Genomic DNA, 13,511 nt, shown 5'->3' with positions numbered 1-13,511 from the left:
TGGCCACCGTATAACTGGCGTGGGCCTCCGCCTGGAATGTTACTCCATTCAGGGTTTGGTATATTTCTGCCAAAATTTACACCACCAAAGTGACATAAATATTGATGTATTAGATGGACATGCTCAACCACACCCATTTCCATCTATGCTCTGCTCATTTTGGCAAATCTATCTAGGACTGACATAAAAACACCAAAACATTTTTTCACTACTTCAAACTGCTCAAAAATTTTGTAACAATTGAATTTTTTTACCAAACATCTTAATGTATTGGGCCCTCTATGCTATACTTTGTCAGACTTATTTAAAAATCACACGTGTAGCTATATTGCTTACTAAATCATCACAGATCTATTTAGCAATTTGTTATATTTAGGGTGGTGTTTATGTACTTGCTGACTATATGGCAATTTTCTTTATTTTAGACAACCCGCTGACATATTCCATCTACTTTGCAAGCTTCAAGATGTTTGTCCATTACAATATAATAAAGCTGAAATTTATAAGTAATAAAACTTGCATTCTTTGTGTCTACCATTTACAAGTTATTAAAATGTTTGTTTTACTATGGGAAACTCAGATGGGTCAAATGTAGGCTTAGGCTGACCCACAAGGAAACAAGTGAATCATCTGGTGGGCCCCTGTGCCAGAAATTGACTCAAACTCAATCCACCCACCCACCTGCCTATACACCGATGCACTATATACAGACAGAGGCAATGTTCAGCATCTGCAGCCTATATATAATAAACTTAGTAGTTTATTAACTAAACTTCAAAGTTATAGGCTGAGATAACATCTAGAAGCAGCATAAGACCACCTTATTATCCTCCTTCCCAGGTCCCACCTTTTCCATGACATTGCAAGGCCCCTCCACCATTCGTCTTGCATTGTCTAGCTGCAGCCTGCCAGTGTATCAGAATGTATCCAAAGACCACAGAGCCAAGGTGGCACCTAGTCCAAAGAAAGAGCTGTGGAGCTACTAAGAGGGCTCAGAGGACTTGAACAGTCCAAGGCAAGAGCTGGCCAGCATGCTATACTCATCTTACCACTCACCTTTCCAGGGTGAGTGGAGAGGTGAGCGGTAAGATGAGAATAAGGATTTTTAAATTTTTTCTAAATACCTTGTTTATTATGCTCAGGGGTCTGGATATACATTAAACTCACAGAGAATAAATTCTCCATGAATCAAATTTCAAGGGCAAGAAAAGCATGAACGGGCAAATTCAAATTTTGCCTGATCTGCTCATCTCTACATCACATGTGCAAAACCCTTCCAGGCCTCATGAAAGCACTGGCAGAGCGTGAGACACCTGGGAATTCCAGAAAGAGCAGCGTGGAATCAGAAGATGCAGCAAGTTCACAAATCACTACCACCCATTTGGTGCTTTCTGCATCTCCTGATCCCCCACTGCTCTTTCTGGAATTCCCAAGTGTCCCACGCTCAACCAGCACTTTCATGAGGCCCAGGAGGGTTTTGCATAAGTGCATGGAAGGTCATGGTGTCATGAATGATGTCACAACATGCGCCATGACCCCCTGAGCGCATGCTCAGAACCCTCCTGGGCTTCATGAAAGCCAGAAGTGCTGGCTGAGTGTGAGAGTTCCATGGATTTCACCGTTATCGGCGAGGAATCAGAAGAAGCAGTTAGGACCAGACAGGTAGTGGCGAGTAGCTGTTAAGGGGAGCGGTTGCAGACAACTTTATTTAATGGAACGCAACCGACCCCGGGGTCCGCGATGCAGCCTAGAGGACAGCTGCCGAACACTTTCCGGGTGGAAAGGCAAACGACAACTAAATGATAAACCCTTCCGTGTTAACTTCACACCGGACAGGGTATAGCGGTACGCTCTATCTCCGTTTACAGCATGGAGGAGAGAGTGACCGGCGACGCACCTAACAATTATCTTAGCCCTTTGTGTTAACGCACACGGAAGGGTAAGAAGGTTCGCACAATCTCCAAGAACCGCAGGGAGACGTGCGACCGTGGGAACAGCAGTAGCCCTGTCTTTGATACAGGCGCTATGCTATGGGGATTGGCGCTAAAGCGGTTCACACAATCTCCAAGAACCGCAGGGAGACGTGTGACCGGACTATGAGCAGTAGCCCTCTCTACGGTACAGGCGCTACGCTATAGGAGACGGCGCTAGCGTGCGGGTGTGATTCCCGCCGGGTATTCAAGCACTCAGCCGGCGTGCTATCGGACTGAGCAAACCCGCTCTAATTAGCTCACAGGCGGCTCGGGGTGTAAGGCGAACCCCCTAATTAGAGCCAGTCAGTGAGGCGAAGCTACCTGCCTACTTTTTCTACCTGCCTAGCTAAAGCTATGGCTCTTCGAGGAGCCCAGAGTAAGCGTGCACACCACAAACAGCTAGCTCAAATGATCTGAGCGCGCCGCCATGTTTGTGGGTGGGCCTTTTAAAGATTAAGCCCTGCCCCACTGTCGCACCATTGGTGACGACACCCGTGACCAATCAGTCGGTGCCAGGTCACCGGGTCAGGTGTGTGCCAACCCACCAATCATGATCCGCCAGGTCACGGACATGCTCAGTGCGGCAAATCCTGGACTTAGATTCCGCAAGCCCTGTCTCCCTCTGCAACCCAGGCTTAACATTGCTAGGCACAGCTACCTGGGAGACAAACAGTGCTTGCAGACCAGCTAGGTGTTGGGGCTGATGGTGATGCTAAGCAGTATCAGCCCTGGCTGGACTAAAATGGCAGACCACAGAAGTTACTAGACCCATTTCGAATCCAGCACCAGACCGACACCTAACAGTAGCCCAGGGCTTGGAGAGGTGAGCGGTAAGGTGAATACAAGTATTTTTAACCTTTTGATGGCCCTTTATAGTTCAGAAAAAGTATGGTAAGAAGCTGTCATTTTTTCTGAATCCACACGGAAACAAATTACAAAACATCTGCATTTTGGCGAATGTAGATTTTTAATTACTCCTTAAGCCCCGGAGCATTTTACGTTTTTGCATTTTCGTTTTTGCTCCCCTTGTTCCCAGAGCCATAGCTTTTTTATTTTTTGGCCAACATGGCCATGTCAGGGCTTATTTTTTGCGGGACGAGTTGTACTTTTCAACGCCATTACTAGTTTTACCATATCCTGTACGGGAAAACGGGAAAAAAATTCCAAGTGCGGTAAAATTGCAAAAAAAGTGCAATACCACAGTTGTTTTTTATTTATTTTTTACCACGTTCACTGAATGCTAAAACTGACCTGCCCTTCTTATTCTACAGGTCATTACGAGTTCATAGACACCAAACATGTATAGGTTCTTTTATATTTAAGTGGTGAAAAAAAAATCCAAAATTTGGTAAAAAAAAAAATAAAAAAATAGCGCCATTTTCTAAGACCCGTAGCGTCTCCATTTTTCGTGATCTGGGGCTGGTTGATGCCTTATTTTTTGCGCACCGGGCTGACATTTTTATTGATAACATTTGGGGTAGATCCAATGTTTTGATCGCCCGTTATAGCATTTTATTGCAATTTTGCGGCGACCAAAAAACGTAATTCTGGCGTTTAGAATTTTTTTCTCGTTACGCCGTTTACCGATCGGATTAATTATTTTTTTATATTGATAGATCGGGTGATTCTGAATGCGGCGATACCAAATATATGTATGTGGGGTTTATTTTTTATTATTTTATTTTGAATGGGGCAAAAGGGGGGTGATTTAAACTTTTATATTTTTTTATTTTTTTTTATATTTTTAAAAACTTTTTTTTTTTACTTTTTGCATGCTTCTATAGTCTCCATAGGAGACTAGAAGCAGCAACTATCCGATCGCCTCTGCTACATACAGGGGACGAGCAGGTCCCCTGCATGCAGCAGAAATGGTCCTGTGCTATGAGCGCCGACCACTAGGTGGCGCTCATAGCGACAAGATCATGACAACCACAGACGTCTGCTGCAGACCCTGGGTTGTCATGCCCACCCATCTGCGACCCGCAATCACGTGACGGGGTCACCGGTGGGTGGGGCTTATGACGCGCTAACCGGAAGCGCGCGTTAAATGCTGCTGTCAGAGATTGACAGCGGCATTTAACATGTTAACAGCCGCGGGTGGATCGCGATTCCACCCGCGGCTGTTGCGGGCACATGTCAGCTGTAAGAATCAGCTGACGTGCTCCGTTCAGTGAGGGCTCAGCGCAGCAGCCCTCACTGAACGGGCAGTACGCAAATATGCGTACTAATACGTCCCCGGTATTTAAGGGGTTAAAACATTCAAAAAGAATTCAATTTCACTCAAATATGTCCACTCATCACTATTATTGTGTTCAATGTATCAGTATGCAGTAAGTTCCTGCCTCCACCTATTGGTGGCTGCTTTAGGATCAAAGGTATGGCTATGTGACAAATCAAGCTATATTAAGAAATTAAAACTTTTTCTAAATAGGTCTCCCTTTGTGTGTATCTCAGCTCCTTAAAATGCACTATTAAGGAGAAAATAATTAATTATCCATCATTAAGTACCAAAGGCCATATTGTAAGGAATGTCTACAGTGGGACTACCCAAATCCTTTTTTAAACTATGCAAATAGATCTTAATGTTAACATCCTACTTTATTACTTTTATAATTTTTGCATTTATACAATGTTGACATTGAACAGTTGTTGGGCAAATATAGATGAAGCATGAGTTTGTTTACCAATAGGTCCTTTATGATGTTAGAAAAACACAATATTACTTTTTTTCTATTTTATTCTAATTAAATCAGAACTAAGCTCTAGGTTAACATATGTATAAAAACAACATTCAGAGAAAAAAAGTCTTAAAATTTATAATGATTAGTATAAAAAGAAATGAAAGACTACGATCAACCAAAAGATGCAGGATTCAAGTGACTGAGGATCTCAAGATATGCCCTACAGTACCTGAAACATTGTGAAAGACACAAGTCAAGCATGAAATTTCACAGTTCAAGGAGAGATGTAATGTATCTCAATGGAAACAGATATAGTTTTGAGGATTGGTAAAGGTATTTCCTGGTCTTTCTTAATATATGAAATCGGACAGCTTTATTCCATGTCACAGCAAGAACATCATTCAACAGAAGATTAACTATTGTTTCTTAACTACATTTTTGTGCACTGATACAGGATAGAAGTTTCAGTGAACTGTATTATAAGAGTTTGTGCAAAGAGATCTTTAAGAGAGGATTACAAAAGTTTACCTTTAACACTTTGGTTTCAGAGTATTTGTCAAGATCTATCATCTACATATAAGCATGACACTTGTAATTTATAATCGCTTAAGCCTCTATGTAACATTCACACTCAGTTCCTTTTCATAATGTTGTACCTTGGTACAATGATACTAATAGTCCTACTATAATAGAGGATTCTAACAAAGAGCCTTGCATCACGAGGCCAGATAAAAGCCTTATTACGGTATATCAATTATTGATTTCAGTGATACCTGTTCACATTAAAGGGATTGCCCAGGACTTTTATATTGATGGCCTATCCTTACAATTCTTCATCAATATTTTGTTGGTAGAGGTGGGACACCCGAAACCCCCATGGATCAGCTTTTCTCAGTGATGGCCGGAAGTGCTCAGTTGCGAAACTTCACAGCACATCTCCATCAACTGCATAGTAGCTGTAAGAGAGTGGAAGAATGAACTTCACTGTCTGAAGATCACATGATAATTGTACTGTGTTATGTTGATAAATTTCTCAACTGTTGCATTGGTTTTAAGTGTACTGTGGAAACCATTGCTAGCTGCTGGAGTTTTGGTAAGGAGAGAATCAGCAATTAGTGAGCAACTTCAGTTATATAAGTGGCTATTGAGGCCTAGTACATCAGAGTGTCTATAGTTACAGCACAGTGAGCATAGCTCCCAACCGATTCAGCAAGCCTGTCCTGCTTTGAGGGCTCAGTCCCGCCACGTCAGAGTTTTGTACCAGCTTCTAAATGCTCACCTATCTCTGAATTCTTCATCGCTCCTTAACTCCTCTTCCTCGGGGCGGGGCTGCTTATCTCTGCATAAACTAAACTATAATTTTCTCTGATTCATCTCCTGTGATCAGGTCAGGACTTGAACTCACATCTCAATGTTAATAGGCAGCAGCATTATCTATGAGCCACAGCTCATAATAAAGAACATAGGAAAATTTGACAATCTTGATCTGTATCGTAGGCAGTGAACCCAGAGGCAAATTATGTATGTACATAAAGATATATTGTATATTTGAAAGTATTTTTATGTTCTCTGTGCTCTGAGGTGAAGAAAAATAAAACTGCTAAAAATAATAAAAATCAAGTGCAAAAAAAGTATTTTTTTGTGATTCTCCCCTGTAATTGAACCAACAACCCTCAACATTACAGGCAGGAGCTAAAGCAATTGAGTCCCCAAGTTCTGGTGATGTAATGGGGAGAATTTTGTGTACTTGATCTATATTGCAGGCAGATCGTACTGATACATTGTACACAGCAGTGTATATCTATGTTTGTGTATACTAGAGGGAGAATAAAAGATTTTTTTATCCTATAAAATTACTAAAAAATAATGAAAAAACTTACAATATTGTCATTTTTAATGCATTTTTTTTAAATAATGAACATCATAAGTCAGCAAACAACATATTTAGTGCCCCTGTAATTGCAACGACCCACACAACACAGTGATTAAATTATTTAGTTGATAAATGGTGTAAAAAAATGGCGTGATTGATATTTTTCTCTACTGCACCCATAAAAATGTAGTAAAAATGTAACACTGAGGCCGAGTTCACATGTAGTGTTAATGCTGCATCTTTTCTACTGCTTTTTTTTCTGCAGATGTCTTCACCGCACAACGCAATACTTCTCTGATTGTTGCATGTTTGCTGCATTTCTTTTATGTGTTTTCTGCCATATTTGATTCATTCTTGGCACAGATGTGAATCCACATTTTTAATGCTTTTTTAATACTACAGCTTTGATTCTGCACTTAAAAATGCAACTACGTTTTTTTTCTTCATGCGTTTTTTTTCAGAAGAATCCTATAGAGAAAAAAATGTACCAAAACTGTAGAGATCAGCAGAGTCTTTACACGAATCGAGGGTGGAGATTTCACAAAAGCACATCCACTTTGCTTAGACATTAAGACCGTGTTCACATGCTGCGTTTCACATGCTGTACATGCTGCATTTTTTTGCTGCTTTTTTTTAACAGAAATTCTGCTGTGTTTAACTGTCCAAGCAAAGTGGATGTGATTTCATGAAAACTGCGCCCCCTGTGCATCTAAACACACTGCTGAACTGTGCGGATTTGTTGTTGTTTTTTTTTCTCTCGTCTTCTATGTGCTGCCTTAAAAAAAAAGCAGATAAAAGACTGCAGTCATTATTTTAAGTGAAGAATCAAAACTTTTCAGTATTATAAAAAATACTTAAAAACGCTGCTTCACATCTGCACCAAAAACGCATCAAATAAGGGGGAAAAGGCCTAAAAATGCAACAATGATCAGAGAAGATTGTTATTGTGTAGTTTGGTGTGGACACCTGCAGAAAACAAAAAACACAGTATCGGATTTACAGACACCAAAAAGCCAGATGTCGTACAGTGAAGCTACATAAAGAGGATACATTTTTGGCTGCACCGACTGTGAATGAAGGAACAAAAAATAAATCCACAGGTCCCAACTAGAAATGAATAGGATGCACAGATGGTGTTGCACCAGCTCTGGCCAATCAAAACCATGCGGGGGACGCCGGAAGGTAAGAGATTCGCGGCCTCCCAGGTACCACTGACCTGGATGTGGCGCCCCTGTGGGTCCAGTTGCCATGGAGGTACTGCAGCTCACCCAGAGGTGTGGTACCCCACTCTCAGGTAAGGACGGAGTACTACCCAGGACCCACACACCCATATCCAATACACTCCACTTCAGTAGGGAAGGGCGAGATTGCTCCTAAGGGAGAGCACAGTCCCTGGTCCCTAGCTGGATGGTGGAACAAGGTAGAAGAGGTGGGTGGAGGAAGTAGATCAGGGGAGCACAGACAGGAAGAGTATAAGAAGAAGGGGAACCATCTAGAAGTAGTCAGTTGAGAGGTTCAGTCCAGAGGAGAGACAGTTGGGAGTGGGAGCTCAGGAAGGGCTCCGCTCAGGAGAGAGAAGAGCCGGGCCTAGTGCGAGAGGCCCAGGAGGAGAGCCAGAGAGGACGGGAGCAGAGGGAAAGGCTCCAGAGACAGAGGAGATCCCAGGGGCACAGTGAGTGCAGGAAGCCACCCATGCACCCGAATTCACACTGACATGGAGGGATCAGGCCGCAGAAGGGGACCGGCCCCAGACTAGTGGAGAATAACCAGGCTCAGCTAGCAAACCGGAGGCAGCAGCATTTTCAAGGTGTTGCAGCCAAAACCCACAATTATATCGCTGAAAAGGGTCCAGGGGATTGCAAGTCGCCCGACAAGACCCGAGGCCACTGGCTTGGGACATTGATTGTGAGGCGCAGGGCAGGAGGGTGAGAGCCAGCGCAGTGAGACGACCGGGAAAGGTACATAAAACGGGGTCCCATTTAAGTGCTCCTGAGATACCTGAGAGATTGCTGGATCCCTACCCCAGAGGACACAGGACGACGTGGGCGGTCATTCCCGGCTGCAGCGGTGACTGCACCCCACTGTGTCCTTGACTCATTACTGTGCCACCAGCCCTGCACTACACTGCACCAACAACATCTACCTCATAGCATCACTATATCCTGCCCTGGAGCTTAGCTCTACTTGTGGAGAGCTGAACCAACTCTGCTGCGTCACCATCAGCTCCAGAGGATCTACACCGCAGCGGCTGCCCCATATAGCCGCATACCACAGGTGGCGTCATGAACATTATCTCTAAAAACTTTATTCCCCTTTTACTTTCCCCTTTAATTGACCGCCCTGGGTCACGGACCGGGTCATTGCCACCATGACATCCCCCAACATCGACCGGCCCGGCTACCGAGTACCCCACGGCCCAGGGGGCGCGTCATGGATGTAGGACCATAGTCCCATTAATCTATCCACTCATCTCTAGGCCCAACTGTAATGGATACAGAGGACAGTCCCGAATTTGGGTCTACGCCCTGCAGTCTTAGACATCTGCTAAATGTCCCTCACTGCCACCATCCTTCTGACATCTCCTCCTGCCAGGGTAGAAAGAAATGATAAATGGGCGTGCATTGGGGTGTGGCCAAAAACTCTATTATTAAATCTATTATGTTCTTTAAAATTCCTCTAAATAAGAAAAAAAACATTTTGTTGTTAACTATAATGGCCTCTTCTGCTTCCTTGTTCATCACATCCACTACACTACATCCCAGGCCATTGCCAGCAGCCCCAAGGGAGCAGTATTGTTAGTGTGAGGGAAGATATTATCCACATATCACATGTTTCACTGGTGTTTCCAAGTTACACTTGGCCAAACGAAACCTTACATAGCCACGGACAGGTACTGCAAATCCACCCACTATTCAAATTAATAGGGGGCAGATGTGCAGTACCCAGCCAAGGCCACTATGCAGTTGATGGAGCCGTGCTGGGTAGGTCTGCAACTGAACACATTCGGCTACCGCCGGCAACGGAAACAGCTGATCGGTGGGGTTGCTGGGTGGTGCACCCCAACCGATCAGATATTAATGAACTATACTTAAGGATATGCCATCCATATAAAAGTCCTATTGTGGCGCCCCTGAGGGTTCAGTCGCCACTGGGGTACTGCTCCTCAGTAAGAGGTGTGGTATCTTCTCTTCCAGGTAAGGATGAAGCATCACTCAGGATCCCACTTTACCACTCAACACTACATCACTCCTGTCCTGTAGGGGGCCTAAATGCACCAGGGTGCTGCCCCGTCCCGGGATAGAGGAGATGGGGGGAACCAAAGATAGGGGGGACCATGTAGTGGGTGAGGGTGGAGGACACACTTTTAGGATGCACTTATAGATTCATATTTAATCTACGGCCATCTTTAGTTCAAGGTCTTTGATTGAGGGTCTTCTGTCAGGGTCCAGCAAGAAGCTGTAGCTGGCGGAAGGTTCGTGGTCCTCGTACACTGGCCTTGAGACGAGGAGCGGGTCAGAGTTAACCACTGTCTCTACCCGGTCAAGGTCCTGACCTAAGAAGGCCTTGGAGGGGAGCAGAGGAGATAGGCTCCACAGGCAAATGGATCCCAGGGGGGTACGGACGGAGCGGAGTCGCCACCTGTATTCTTTATTTTGGCCTAGCCAGAGGGATTCCTGCTGCAAGAGGGGTGACCGGCCCCCGATATCTGACTTTGTTACTTCACGTCTCAGTCAGAAAAGCCCGGAGGCTTAGTGGATCCCAGGGGGATACGGACAGAGCGGAGTCGCCACCTGTATCTCTCACACTGCGTTTTTCCAGTGGGACCCGGCCTTACACCACGTTCGAACCACACACAGTCAGGAGAAGACTTAGTGGGAGAACTTACCAAGGAGAGGAACACAAACCAGAGGTGTCTCGACAGGTGCTCCTGATCTACCTGGGAAGTGCTGAACCCCCTTCCTGGTGGCCGTAGTACACCGTGTGTAGCAGAGAGAAGCTTTGCGGCTGAAAGTTCATCTAACGTGAGTAAAGACCCTGGATGACTTCACATACCGCCTCAGCCTGTTATTTCCTGCGCGGCACTGCACCCACCATCCCTTCTCACACTGCCCTGAGGCCTGCTCCGCCTGTGGGGAGCCGTCCCATCTTAGCTGCCCATAACACCAGCCTCAGTGGACTGTTGCAGCGCTGGTGGCCTTCACCAGAAACCACAGGTGGCGTAGTCGAGCAAACCACTCATCCTAAAAGAAGCCCATTATTTTTATGTGACAGCCCTGGGCACGGAACGGGTCTAGGCCACAACTGCATCCCCTCAACATCAGCAGGGCCCGGCTCCGAGTAACCCCATTTCCCAGGGAGGGCGAGGCGTCACACTATGCAACCACTTTAACATCATGATTTACATTCCTCCTAGAGCCAAAGCAGCAGCACTGAATCTCAACAAATAAAACATACAGTACATTAACAGCAGTGTGAACAGTGCCTAAAGATGGTATTTCTCATTTGCATTTTTTCTACTAAGTTTTTTAAAACTGATCATGACTGTGCAGTAAGCAAATACGCTATAGAACTAAAACTAATTCCGAAGTCTTTGTTGTACAATACTCTAAGTTTCTGTTCACTGGGGTTTATTGGGATTTCTCATGAGCTTTCTAGAAACACAAACAACCTCAACAAATGCAATGTCATCTAACAGGATTCACTGATTTCAATTAGAAAAGAAATTAAGACTACACGGCACTCCTATAATGGGTGCTCAAATAGGGTACCACTCCAAATCAAATATAAAGATGTATTCGGCACTCCAAGATAGATGCAAATTAGTTTCTTTTTGGAAAAATATCCAAATTTGTTCTTTACACTGTGCATTTAACCTCATATATATTGCATAATGAATACAGTCCATGTTTTTTATTTTCTTGTATGGTATATACTGATTCTGTGTATTATTTTGTAGTTCTGAAGAAGGCCAGAATAGGACAAAACGTTAACTTATTGCAAGCAGAGGAAATTCTGTATAATAAAAACTTTAATTTTTGCATCTATCTTGGAGTGCCAAATTTATCCTTATATTCAATTAGAAAAGGGCCGAGAAAGAAAAGCGAAACTCAGTCAACTAGTTAGCGATTACAGTACATCAAGATTTAGATTGATTTAGTACTTCAAACAGAAAGAATTTCTGAACCCATGACATTTTTTAGGTGCATTGAGCTTTTCCCAAACATGCCTCGCTATAGATGAAACTGCAGAAGTAAAGTCCTAATTGTGTCTATGGCAATGTTTCTGGGTTGACATTCTGATGATCTGTGGGGATACAAGGATCTGGACCACCTCAGATCAAATTTGATAGCCTATCCTAAAGATGGGTCATCAATATTTTAGTCCAAAAAATTCCCAATTAAATAGTCCTGCAAGCTCGCTGCCTCAGGGTAACCCTTGACTCTGATCTCTCCTTTAAACCTCATATCCAAGTCCTTTCCACTTCATGCCGACTCCAACTCAGAAATATTTCCCGGATCCGCACATTCCTCAACCATGAATTTGCAAAAACACTAGTGCATGCCCTCATCATCTCTCGCCTTGATTACTGCAATCTCCTGCTCTGTGGCCTCCCTTCTAACACTCTTGCACCCCTCCAATCTATCCTAAACTCTGCTGCCTGACTAATACACCTGTCCCCCCACTACTCCCCGGCCTCTTCCATCTGTGAATCCCTGCACTGGCTCCCCATTGCCCAGAGACTCCAGTTCCATACCCTAATCTTGGCATACAAAGCCATCCACCACCTGTCTCCTCCATACATCTGTGACCTAGTCTCCCAGTACTTACCTGCAGGCAGCCTCCGATCCTCACAAGATCTCCTTCTCTACTCCCCTCTTATCTCCTCTTCCCACAATCGAATAAAAGATTTCTCCAATGCATCCCCCCTACTCTGGAACACTATACATCAGACTCTCGCCTACCGTGGAAACCTTCAAAAGGAACCTGAAGACCCACCTCTTCTGACAAGCCTACAGCCTGCAGTAACTCTCGCTCCACCATACCGCTGCACAACCAGCTGTACCCTCACCTACTGTATCCTCACCCATCCCTTGTAGATTGTGAGCCCTCGTGGGCATGGTCCTCTCTCCTCTTGTACCAGTCGGTGACTCATTTTTGTTGAAATTATTATATTTGTTTTTTGCTATAATAAAACAATACAAGGATACCCGTGAAAATAATTTCCTCAAGGTTATAAAGGTATAGAGGTTTTCATATATTTATAGTATATATTGATGGTATACAATATTCACCAAACAGGATTTCAGACCAACGTAAACTAAGGGGACAGTCGGAAAAACCAGAGAAGAGAAAAAAAGGGGGGAAGAAACCGACCATAAAGTCCCAAACGTCAAGTGCAGTGGAAAACTATATATTTTATTGATTTCAGGTGACAAAAAAATGGATAGCAGACAATGTCAATAGTAAAACATTAAAAACATCTAAAAACAGGGGTGCATATCCGGGTTGTGTGTAGAAAAATTAATATTGGGAACAGCCAATTAATAAATAGAAAATCTAATCAATAAACAGCAATTTATATATATATACAAAGACACACATATGACCGTCACATAAGAAACACATGGAAGATAAATGAAATATAAAGTATATAAAGTGTTAGTGCGTATATATATCACTCTTTCTCCCAAAATGTGCAAAGTTGCAATAGTTACCTCTCTCTCTCCCATAATGTGCAAAGTTGCAAAATATATATCTCACATTCTCAAAATGTGCAAAGTTGCAATAGATACAGAGAGGGGAGGGGAGGCTAAGTGACGGCCAAGTATAATAAAAGGAGTAGTCAAGAAACCATTATAGTTAGGTAAACTCTGAGGCAGAATGTGCACAGGGATTGCTCTTTAACCACTAGACCACATGGTTGGCATGTATCATAATTATAGGATACTTACAATGGATCTGCAAAGTTCGCAATCCAGGGCT

General features: G+C 43.7%; 1 long non-coding RNA gene across 1 annotated transcript in view; it reads right to left on the bottom strand.

Annotated features, from left to right (window-relative positions):
- LOC141165624 (uncharacterized) overlaps positions 1–5,999 on the bottom strand; it is an 86,890-nt gene extending 80,891 nt beyond the window's left edge. Inside the window, exon 1 of the long non-coding RNA XR_012251182.1 lies at positions 5,934–5,999. This is a non-coding gene — a long non-coding RNA (uncharacterized lncRNA). The remainder of the gene's footprint in view (positions 1–5,933) is intronic.
- Between the last annotated feature and the right edge of the window lie 7,512 nt (positions 6,000–13,511).

Source organism: Phyllobates terribilis, unplaced genomic scaffold (assembly GCF_046119375.1).
Source record: "Phyllobates terribilis strain yellow unplaced genomic scaffold, ASM4611937v1 Scaffold_11__3_contigs__length_659146591, whole genome shotgun sequence".
Taxonomy (NCBI): domain Eukaryota; kingdom Metazoa; phylum Chordata; class Amphibia; order Anura; family Dendrobatidae; genus Phyllobates; species Phyllobates terribilis.
Note: the sequence above shows the minus strand (reverse complement) of the source record. Positions and strands in the feature narration are given on the sequence as shown.